We start from the raw sequence: 11751 nt of genomic DNA, 5'->3' as shown, positions 1-11751 counted from the left end.
CCCCGCGCGGTGCCGCCCCGGCGGTGCCCCCCGCCCGCCCCGGCTCACCCCGGCCCGGCGCGGCCGCGGCCATGTCCGTGTCCATGTTCCTCTCGCGAGCGCTGCGCCGGCACCGCCCCTCCCGCGGGGGCCGCGCGCGGGGGCGCGCGCGTGTGGGAAGCGGGGGGCGGGCGAGGGGGCGGGGCCGCACATCCGGGCACTCGCGCCCCTCAGAGCTCGATTGAGGGCATCGCGTGTGCGCTGTCCCCGGAGCGGAACGGCAGAGTCAAAACTGGGTTGGGAAGGTCCAACGTGTGACCCAACACCACCTTGTCCACCAGACCAAGGCACTGACTGCCACGGCCAGTCGTGCCTTAAACACCTCCAGGGACGGTGACTTCACCACCACCCCGGGCAGCCCATTCCAATGTCTGATCACCCCTTCTGTGAAGAAATTCTTCCTAATGTCCAGGCGCAGCTTTAGCCTGTGTCCTCTCATGCTGTCACGAGTTCCCCGGGAGCAGAGCCCGACCTCCACCTGGCTACAGCCTCCTTTCAGGTAATTGTAGAGAGCAATGAGGGCCCCCCCGAGCCTCCTCCAAGGCAAACACCCCCTGCTCCCTCAGCCGTTCCTCATCACCCCTGTGCTCCAGACCCTGCCCCACATCCATTGCACTTCTCTGGATCCTCTCCAGCCCCTCAATGTCCTTCCTGAACTGAGGGGCCCAGAACTGGACGCAGCACTCGAGGTGTGGCCTCACGAGTGTGTCCCCCTCACAGGGGTACAACCCCTGCCCTGGTCCTGCTGCCACACTATTCCTCATACAGGTATTTCTGAACGTTCTGGGGTCCCTCCCCCGCCCCGAGCAAACCGGCCCGACCCTCACAGCCACTCCCTGCCGAGTGGCCTCCAGGGCTGTGGCCGCCCCTACTCAGGTGGCCCTGGGTGCTCTGGCCGTGCCCGGGGTGGGCGGAGGCTGAGGGAACCTGGGGTAAATATCGCTGAGGCCCTCAGCGCACCCCTCCAGGTGCTGCAGCAGCACGAGTTTGAAATTCGAAGCAAAACTCAGGGCATGGCTTCAAATGTCGGCTGTGCAAACACTCACAAACAAGATGGGACTCATACCTCGTGCGTTTTACCTTCAGGCTTAGCTGTCAGTGTCTGAGGTGACTGAACTTGATTCAACATCAAACCAATCACGAGGAAAAAAAAAATCCCTCAAAGAGGTTTTGGAAACCTGATGATTTATGCTTGAGAACGTGCAATAGCGAACACCGGCGCTTATTCTGCAAGCAGAATATGACCATGCACGCACACAATAATTTATTGCACATGTTGAGCAACACTGTGCTTACAGCAGTGAATATCTAACAAATTGACTTTTACTAATGCCGAGCCAGTCCTGTTCTGTAAGTACACTGCATCAGGCCCGTTATTATGCAACCCTGCTGCTTTTGGTTGGGTTTTTTTTTGGCTCACAGCTTAAGGACCGAGCTGCCACTTGGTGCAATGGTCTAAAACAGCTTTTTTATTATTTGCCATTTCCTAGTGTCCAGGAGCTTGCTGGGAGACTGTGTCGTGCTGACCAAGCAAAACAAGGTTCCCTGCTCCAAAGAGTTTTTTGGTGCATCTGTTAAGCAGTGACACCACAGGCACAAAAAAAAGGTCACGTTTTAATTTCTTATAGTTTTAAGACAACATTATGCTTCACCATAAACAAATGCTTTGACATTTAAAGAATTACTTGTTCAAATTGGTTTAGATGAATTGGAAGCGTTATTATTTGTTTGGCTTTTTAAAACAGGGTACATATCTCTTTTCTCTAGATTGCAGTCAGCTAATCAGATTTTATCCAATTTCAGAACAAACTAAAAACAATGACCTGGAAACTTAGCAATGAACTATGTAAAGATCTCATTAAAACCAGTAATTTGCTCCAGATTTACTTCTGTCCCTCTTCAAATGAAACAGTTCAGATGTGAGTCTGCTTTTAAAACCACAGATAAGTGCTCAGTTTACTGTGTAGCATCTAATCAATCAAATTAGGGTTACAAAGCAGTTAAGGTGTCCTGCTGTGCTATTACCCTACTTGGAGACAGTCCTAAAACGTTGGAAATTAAGGCAGAGAAATGGATACAAATTCAGTGGATGTCTGTTGTGTCCAAACATCATTTTCTCAGACTGGCAGAAACAATACTCTAAATTCAGGACAGATTATTACATAACACAAGCAGCTATTGCTGCTAACAAAACCAGCAGGAAAAGGTAACAGAGATGTATGTAAGTGGGTGAGACTGATACAGTTAAACAGAGCTGTGCAGTGGAACAACTACAGGAATGCCTTTAGTTCCGTGCATTTGGCAGGGACAAGTGCATTTAACATGGTCAGAATTTGTAGAGAGTAAAGACATTTATAAATAAATTCTTATTCAGCAATACTACTCTGTTTTTCACATTTAGTCTCAATGGACATTTAGTCTCAAGGAGATTTCATCAGGTCATCCCAATGGCCATGCCTGGAACATATATATTATCCTTTAAAATTACCTAATATTTGCTGTTGCCCTTTTCTATGAAATCTTCTAATTTTTTAATATTTTGGGAGTAAAACTTTGGTCTAGATAGTTCTAGGAAAACTATTAAGTAACCAACAACAACAACATCCTTACCTAAAAGTTCAATAGTGCACAGAAACCCAAAAGGATTTAGGGAAAAAAAGATTTATAGTGTAAATACTAGCAAAAAATTTCAGGTGTGAATGATACTGAGGATGGGATGTCAGATAATTATGCCAAAGAAATTATGTTAGGGTTTTCCCTTTTTTTTTCAAATGCACTGAATAACAGGAATATTTGCTGTATTAATCTCCGTGGAATGGTTTCTATTCACAAAGAAATCTTTATTTTCTGTTTTCCTAAAAGAATGAGACATCCCTTTGCTACAGAGAGATTATGTTGACAAAGTCCAGTCTTGCTCTTTACCTTTTCTTCCTTTAAGTTAGCCAACATGTTTGAAAAACAGAACCATGAAAAGATTATCTGTGATTTCAGGGGATGGTCGCTTATAGATTGTATTTCTATCTGTATGTAAGAACTGAAATTCCATCCTTATTCCAGAAATGCAGATTACCTCTTTACAGAGGGAATGGAATCTGAGGAAACAAGCACATCCAAGAGCATTGTGTAAGAAATGTAAATCCCCTCAATGTCCCAATGCAGCCTGGAGCATTCTACTTATTTCAACATCTGCATGTGTGAAGGCACTGCCCCTTCATTGATTAGAGGGGTATGGATGTGGTTCATATTACAGAACACATGGAGTATTCCATGATAAGGAATACTACAGGATACTAAAAGCCTGAAAAGGAGATATCTGAGACAAAGGTGTGTTAAAGGGTTGACATTAAATACCATTGGTGCTCATTTCTTGAAGGTATTTGTGCTTTTTGAAAGAATGTGGTGATATGAGCCAGTGAAACAGGAGACATAGCAAATAACTACTTAAAATGATGTCTTCCATAAAATCACTCTATGGAAATTGTCTGGCTCCACACAATAGTTCTTGTCTTTTGAACACCACCTTTCCTGTCTTGGGCATGGACATGTACAACACTTCCTTCTTATTACAGAATAGTTCAGTGAGAGCCCTCCAAGAATAACAGTGAATTCTGTGTTCCCTTTCTTACAACAGGATCAGGATAAGGAACAGCAGTACAGTGGTTTGAGCTGCCAGAGCAGTGCTGCTGTGTGAAAAGGGGCACCCAACACTCCCTCTCTCAAACCAGTGTCCTGCTGTTAGAAACAGGGGAAGCATACAAATGACACTGTCAGTATTTTAATATCCAAACTAATGCACAAATAAAAATATTTGTTGTGATTTATAACAAAAATATATTTCATCATGCAGTTGCAAGCTGTATACTTTAGGGAAGGACTCTTTGTTTAGTAACAATGCAAACCTTTTTAGGAATGATTTAGAAACTATAGATGCTTCTCAGTTCTAGTACAGGCTTTATATAAAGAATTCCTTCTCAAGATGTATACACTGTGTTCAGATTTGTTAATAAAGACAATTCATTATTTAAAACATACATAAAACTATTCTGTAACTAATTTTAAGCACAGGACTTACCAAATTCACCCATGTCATTTTATGTGTCAAAGTCATATCAAATACAAGCAGCAGCAGTAAAATCATCAGTGTACTTGTCTTAGATATGTCTGTAATGATCTTTGAGGACACCTCAAAGTCGTTTGCACTTTTTTCCAAGCACTTTCCATCAGTTCTTTTCTTGAGGGCATTAGAAAAGAGAAAGCTTATTGCATTTCTTCTCGACCAACAAAGTCCATATCTGTGTTGATCAAAAGAAGACACTGTTGTCTGGTAATATTAAGAATCCCTTGCTGTCACTCCAGCCTGGATATAGAGCTTCCCATGAACATGGAATTGCCCTGCTGTTGGTGCAATAACCACTGCATCTCACTGCCTGATTATCAATAACAACTTGCTACTGCTGCTTAGAAAAAGATTGTCTTACAATGCAGGTCTTCCAGTCTATTCTTCTTTTTCTGATATATAAATATCTGAAAAATATATACCAGAATCACACCAGCTTTCAGTGGAGGAAATCCAATGTCACTCAATAAAACCACATTCTGTGTAAACTCTAGTGAGGAATTTTAGAAAACATGAGCATAAATTTTCAAGTAGGGTTTTTTTTGTTATCCTAGTCTTGAGACATTGTGATTTGTAACATCCTTCCCAAGAAAGCACTTGAAGCCTGTGTCTGCTAACACAAATAGCTGGAGTACTTAGTTTAAAACAGAACCAAATTTATGCTATTTCAGAGACAAGCTTAGCACCTACTCAGATGAAGTGTATCATAGTTCCACCTCTCTCCAAATAGAAATGCCATGTAGATGAATTATATTAAACATCAGAATTTCTAGTTCTTGTTATTTATAGGCATAAGAATGTTTTTTGAAGCTGTTAAGTTTTTTAATTCTGCTTTAGAACATGTTGGAAACGTACTTTCATTGAAGCACTGAAAATTCAGATAAATCAATTTCTGCACATTAAAAATTAGGCATTTCCCTGAATTTCTGTAGATCTGCCTTTACACCAGAGCCCCAGTGAACCACTTGGGGTTTTCTCTGTTCAGGTTGCAATTAGTATGTAGTGTGTGAGGCTTTTTGCTCAATGTGACTGTTTATTGAATGATTAACCTCTAAGAGGTTTAATTACACATTGTAAGAATTCAGATGCTGAGAAAAGCATTTTGTGATCCTTGTTCACTGCGCCCGATATTTTTGTTAGAAAGTACTTGCAGTTTTTCCAGCACAGTCCACAAAAGAACAATTAACATGGAAGCTCAAGAGAAGTTCCAGTACAGGATATGATTGCAGAAATTGCTGCTTATTAGGATATTTGGATCAGGTCTGAGCTAGAGGGCAAAGGAACATGCAGAGGAAACTTTCTAGTAACAATGCAGATGTGGTTATCGTATTCTCATTTTCTAGAGAGTTAAATCCCTATTTCTTTGATATCTTAGCTTTTGCAATATCTGTCATCTGTGCTCTTTCATCATTTTAGGCAGGTTATGTCCTCAAAGACTTGGACTACCTGCAGAAAAAGAAATTCAGTTGTTAGCCTTGGCTCCCAAAGCCAAGTGCCAGCTCCATATTTGATGGGGGATGTTGCATTTCTTGGTAGAATTCATTGAGTAAAGACCACAATTTTGCCACATAACTTGCTGGATTACAGAATAATAGGCAGTTAGTTTACAGCTGAGCAAGCTACTTTGAAACTAGGGCAAGAACTACTGTGGCTTCTCTTAGTGCCCTATAAATTCTAAGTATTACATTCCAATATATTCCTTAAAGGCCTGAGATCAAAGATTGACAAAACATGCTATGCAAGGATGAAATAACTACTTTCTGCAAAGAGCTTTCTCCAAAGGATCCTTAGAACTATTCAAATAACTGAGGGGGAAGAGGATAAGTTGTTGATAAAGTGTTATTTGGATTTGAACAACCTTTTAATATTCTGGTTGCACAGGCCCTCACAAAATGGCAGCTTAGTTAAAAAGGGCTGGTTCTCTCACAGGAGAACAATTCCTAGAGCTCAATAGGGAGCAAAGGATGGGATGTTTATGTGGAATGTCTCATTGTGGCTGCTCTTAGAGAGAGGATGCTGGACTAGATGGACTTTTTGTGCAAACCACAGAACCAGTTCTTAGTTCTGTTGGACGAGGAGACTGAAAGAGGAGAAGACAGAGTTTATCAGTGTAATAGTGAAGAATTAAGGCAAAAAATATGAAAACCTCCCACCAGCTTACTGGTTAAATAAGCAATATAAACCAGTATTAATTTGAAACAGCCATGTTACAGAAACAGTAGGCTGACCTTATCTCTGCCATAAGGTTTTTGTATTCTCTAGAGAAACTTCCAATGATTTGAACCCAGTGATTATCCAGAAGGGCCTCGATGTCTGGAAGCAATGATCCTGTAGTTTTAGTCTCTGTTGCCAACTGTAGTCATGCTGACCTTACTGAATGGAGCTCACTGCAGCTCATCAGTGGCTTCTTGTGAAAGAAAACAGGGTTACACTGAGGGTTATGTGTCAGAAAGTGCTTATAACTCCTGAACATCGGCTGGTACTGCATTGAGTTTTGCACCACTACCAAACAGCAGTTGTTTTTATTAATTGTGAGTTCAGTCTTGTACTGAAGCTTTAGTAGTCTGTCACAAGAAATGGATATATCTACTGATGGCATTTAAATTCTATTTTTTCATTTTTGTTTGATCCTTCCAGTGGTTTATTTTCTCTAATTCTCCCAATGGCTTCCCTGTTTTGGCTGTTTTTTCCTGGAGTACCTGTATCCCCTCTATCAGCCCATTTGGCCTGCATTAGACTTTTCTGCCTGTTTTTCCTCTTGTGTAGGTGCAGCCCCACCTTTGAACACGTGTGTATTCCATCTCTGCAGCCTCTCATGCCTCTTTTCTCCTCATCTGCCTGTTCCCTTAAGCAACAGGACACATGCCAGGGACTGCTGTTCTTTCATGTCTCAGCTACAGTCCTGCAGTTGTGCAGGAATTGGAGGCTTGCAGGGATGAGACTGAGTTGGCAACAGGTCTGCCTGCTTACCTACCCCTAGGCTGCAGGTTTGGTTACCTGCTTCCTGTCCTTCTACTCAGCTGGGGGAGAATAAAAAAAAGATGAACAAAGATTAAAAACAACAGTCTCTGCTTCTCTTTCCTCCAGGTAAAGTGTAGGTCCCCAGATATTCCTGGGCATAAGTGGATACAAGTGCCCAGGTTATTAAAGGTATTCTGTTGATATATTAATTTATATGAAATAAAAATCTTCACTAAGCAATACTCCTTGCCAAGACAGTGATGGCCTAATCAGTGGCAGAGCAATGCAGCTGCTCCAAGGCTGGGGGGTGTAGCTGGGGATGGGGCCAAGTCGAGTTGTTGCTTCTGTGGGTGCTGAGGCACCTGGGAAGATATGAAAAGTCATGGACTAATTATTGTGTGTGGATTTGGGCCAGGGGCTGTGTGAGAAGCAGTTGTTAGCTGGGTGGCTCTAAATGCTGCTACAGTTAGACAGGGAGGGTTGGGAAGCTTTCAGGGTAGCCCTTTGGGAAATGCTTTTCTAGAGAGCTGAGGGTACATCCTGTGGTTCAGCAGAGGACTCCAGAATCTCCAGTCAGTCTCTTACTAGTGTTTAAAAACACTTTAACAAAAAAGAAGCCTGTGTGATGGTGGCTGTGGTCTTATTTACTGCTACCCTGGGGAGAGACTGGCAAGAAAAGGTATCATTTATCACCTTGGAGCTGGTTTAGCAGACCGTGCAAAAACCTTCTGCCTTTCCTGTAGAAGGGTAGGAAAAGACCTGCTGTAATGTGAATATTTCCTCTCCTTGGAAGGCACCTCCAGACCACAGGCTGCACAGGATGGCCCGTGTTATTCTAGTTTATGATTTACTCTTTCCATGGATATCAAAGATGGAGCTGTTGGGCAGTTTGCACTTCCAAATGATTGCTCATTTTGTTTAACTGAGTTACCAGTGTAGTGTGGTTAAACTGCAGACTCATGGGCTCTAAGTGTGAGCAATTAACAGCCCACAGTTTGTGAAAGATCCCGAACTCTTTTTCACTTGCTTCTCTTGGTCTTCAAGAATGAGGATTTCTGAAATTTTCCGCAGTACATCAAAGCGTTTGTGGAGATGGTGTTTGCAGTGGGGATGTTTGGTATTAGTTTTGGAATGTTGGCAGCCAGCCCTTTACTTCTAATTAAATGAGAGAGAATTTCTAGCAGAGGGAGCTAGTTAATTTAATTTTAATTTTTGTCAGAATGCCCAGAGCATCGAATGGGAGTCTGCTCATTGGAACATCTTTAGCACAGATTGAAAGAATTAATGCAATTAATTCACTACCACCACAGGAAAAATTCTGAGATTTTGTTTATACGGTTTGAAATTGATAATGAATATACAAAACCAAATGTATCATACTCTTGCCTTTTCCATGATGCAGGTTCAATTTCTCATGGAAAGCTCAGGGCTGAGAGGCAGAAAGTGCTTTGTGGGAGATGGAGGCTCTTGTAACTCCTTTTTGGAGACTGGAGAGTCCACGAGCTGCTTGTCCCAGGTAGTAACTGAAACCTTTTCCCAAGGGATGCAGCTATCTTAGTGCTCGTCTTGTTTTGTTTTAGAGCCTTTTGAAAAATACAGTTATAATGAAAACTTGGCAAAAGAACAGTTTAAAATGTAAAAATAACAAAATGTGTGGAGGCTGCTGTTCATTTTGTAAGGCAAAGCTTGTGACTTAAGAATGCTGCTTAGCAACAGATGGGGGGAATCTGAAGGTGATCACATCATTTTGCAGTACCTGAAAATTAATTATTCCTGTTTATTCTGCCTTTTAAGTGCCGTCCTTTTCATGGCCCTGTTCTGCCTGGGCTGAGGGTGTGAGGTGGCTCGGCCGTGTCACCCAGTCCTGGTGTCCCCCATCCTCACCCTGATGCAGCAGTGATTTGGCTGCAGGGCTCTGCTCAGGCTTCTCTGTGCTGGATCTAACTGTCCTGATCCGTATGGAACAGGGCCCCCAGGTGTCCTAGGAGGGAAGGAAGGATAGAGGCAGGCTGTGCAGTTTGTGCAGAGGGTGTCTCGTTCAGCACTCACTCCTGTCTCTGCAGCACCACCCACCCCAGCCCTCGGGGTAACTCCTCCTCTGCAACTCCTTCTCACACCTCGGCCACCAAGAGTTGGACTTCATTTGTCTTTTTCTGACTTTCAAAGAGCACAAAGTGGCTTTTCTCTCTAAGTTTGATTTCCTTAGGAAATTACTCAGATTCCAGATCGAAAACTTTATTTTATGGTATTGCTAATGAAATCTTGGCAGATTGTGGCATTTGGGAATCTGTGAAGTTCCCATTTGATTCATGTGCCACTGCCATCATTCAGCATGCACGGGGTAGAAGCATAAATACTATGTTATAAATTGGCAAGTAGTGTTTGATTTACTTATCTGCAGATGCTTTCCCTGTGAACCAAGACTTATGTTGACCAAGTCATTAATCAACTTGGTAGGCTTAAAGTATAAACACCTCATGCCCAACTGAAAAATTAATTTGCATAAATACTTAAAGAAGCAGTGATTTGCATTCATATTTAGCTGGTATATGCCACCAGGGACGTTTGTGCTGTTCCCTGGGTGAGTTTAAACTCTTCAAATGCAGTTTTGACACAATGTAGCACATGAATTATTTAGAACGGTTACATTTTTCTTTGTTTCTTGTTGGCCCTAAAGCAAGACACTTTCAAGGAGGGATACTGGGTTTTCTCTGCATATAGCAGTGAGAAAACTGTGAATTATTCAAAGTATCGATCAGGACCAGCAGATTATAAGACGATAAAACCAGCAGTTTATAAGAAGTTTTTTTATAAAACCTATCACCATATATTGATTATGCTCATTACTTCATAAAAACGTATTTTAAAGGCTTGGGTTTTCAAAGCTTTGAAGCTACTTCCTCCCTCACTATGACTGAGGGGCATATAAACCCATTTAAACAGACAGAAAGGATAATCCCTTTTATAAAGAAAGTAGAACAGTATTTCCCAGTATGTAAAGAGGTGCTAATAAAAGTAAGGAATATTTAGTATTTAAACCTTCTGAAAGAAAGATCATCTTGCTGCCTGGTTTGTAAGAAAGATATACTTTACATCCCATGGCATAATTATTTACAACAATGCATACAGTGGCCTTTAAGTTTTCTTGTGTATTTTTCTTACCAACTAGCATAATAATGTCGAGTAGCAGAGACAGGTGACTGTGTGCTTTACAGAGCTCCAAAAGAGTGCAGCTGGGAGAAGTGCAATCTGTACACACATCTGCTGCATGATTCTATTTTAAGAGATCCAGGATGAAAAGTAGCATAATGAGGGTGCTGATTATGACTTTCCAATAAATGGACATGTGAGGAGCCATGCTGCAGGATCTGGCTCGCCTGATCCTGCTTTTCTGAGACTGGACAGAAAAGAGGATGCATAGAGAAGCCTAGATGATGTATTCCCAGCTCCACCAGTTTGTGCCTTATGGCCTTTTGAACCATATGTGGGGTGGAACCATGGACAGTGCACAGTGTGAGCTATTGGTGATCAAATATTGGTTCCAGAGAGGGATCTGTCTTGGAGATTGTGCAGGACCATATTAAGGTTTTTAGGCCTCTCTGGCATAGTGCTAATTGGGAACTAAGGTGGATTTGTAGTTATCAAAGTTGGGATAGTGTCGCTGTGCAAGTAGTCTGATACATGAGTATATTGTGGAGTGCTATTGCCTGTTACCATGAGTGCCAGCTGTGTGTGCTGTGTTTGGAAACTGTTTAGATATTTGCATGCTATTTTAATAGAACAAATTAATTTTTTGTATCTATGGGAAATCTTTCAGTGTTAGCAAATATTTTTTGCTCTCCCCATGTTAACAAATGGCTTGAAAGGCAGGATAGATGTTAATAAACACAGTTGCAGAAGTAAGTTTAACCACTGGGACTGTTCAGCCTGAGGAAGAGGTGACTGAGAGGGGACCTCCTCGATGTCTATCAGATCTGCAGGGAGGGGTCAGAGGATGGACCGGGCTCTGCTTGGGGGTGCCCAGCAATGGGACAAGAGGGAATGGGCAGGAACTGATGCTCAGGAAGTTCCACCTGAACATGAGGAAGAACTTCTTCACTGTGCAGTGACCGAGCACTGGAACAGATTGTCCAGAGAGGGTGTGGAGTCTCCTCACTGAAGATATTCCAGAACTGCCTGGACACAGTCCTGTGCCGTGTGCTCTGGGATGACCCTGCTGGAGCAGGAACAGGAGGTGGGACCAGATGACCCACTGTGGTCCCTTCCTTCCAACTTTACGCAGTCTGTGATTCTGCTACAAGCAAGTAAAAAGACCTGGGAAATACTAATTCTTCTGAAGTCAATTGCTCTTACAATGCACTCTCATAAAATGAAACAGAGCTCGAATCTAAGCTGCTGCTTTGTACTTAATGCAATATCTAATTTAGTGTTTATTTTAGTTGCTAACAGTCTTGTTTACTGGCAGTTGAACTAAATTTCTAGCCTTATTCTTTCTTTTTTTTTTCCAGTTAGAATGAAATAGGCTGGTGTATGGATTATTTTTTGAAAAAAAACTTGTCTCCCCAAAGGTACATAATGAGAACTGCTAAAGAGTTAAATAATAGATAGCTGGTACGAAAAGCATGAGTTTTTAC

The 11751-nt window shown here is 42.3% G+C and overlaps 1 protein-coding gene and 1 long non-coding RNA gene across 6 annotated transcripts in view; one reads left to right on the top strand and one right to left on the bottom strand.

Annotated features, from left to right (window-relative positions):
- Positions 1–126, bottom strand: part of MRTFB (myocardin related transcription factor B) — a 76517-nt gene extending 76391 nt beyond the window's left edge. For all 5 annotated transcript variants that reach the window (XM_027684325.1, XM_027684327.1, XM_027684329.1 and 2 more), the window contains exon 1: positions 49–126. The gene's annotated coding sequence lies outside the window, so the exon portion shown is untranslated. The remainder of the gene's footprint in view (positions 1–48) is intronic.
- Positions 127–214: 88 nt separating this feature from the next.
- The window catches only part of LOC113968049, an 18833-nt gene continuing 7296 nt past the window's right edge, over positions 215–11751 (top strand). Inside the window, exons 1-3 of the long non-coding RNA XR_003534355.1 lie at positions 215–538; positions 8520–8633; positions 11630–11685. This is a non-coding gene — a long non-coding RNA (uncharacterized LOC113968049). The remainder of the gene's footprint in view (positions 539–8519; positions 8634–11629; positions 11686–11751) is intronic.

The sequence above is a fragment of the Neopelma chrysocephalum genome, unplaced genomic scaffold (genome assembly GCF_003984885.1).
Source record: "Neopelma chrysocephalum unplaced genomic scaffold, ASM398488v2 Primary Assembly neopelma1_65c, whole genome shotgun sequence".
Classification (NCBI taxonomy): domain Eukaryota; kingdom Metazoa; phylum Chordata; class Aves; order Passeriformes; family Pipridae; genus Neopelma; species Neopelma chrysocephalum.
This window is presented reverse-complemented; position numbering and strand designations above follow the sequence as displayed.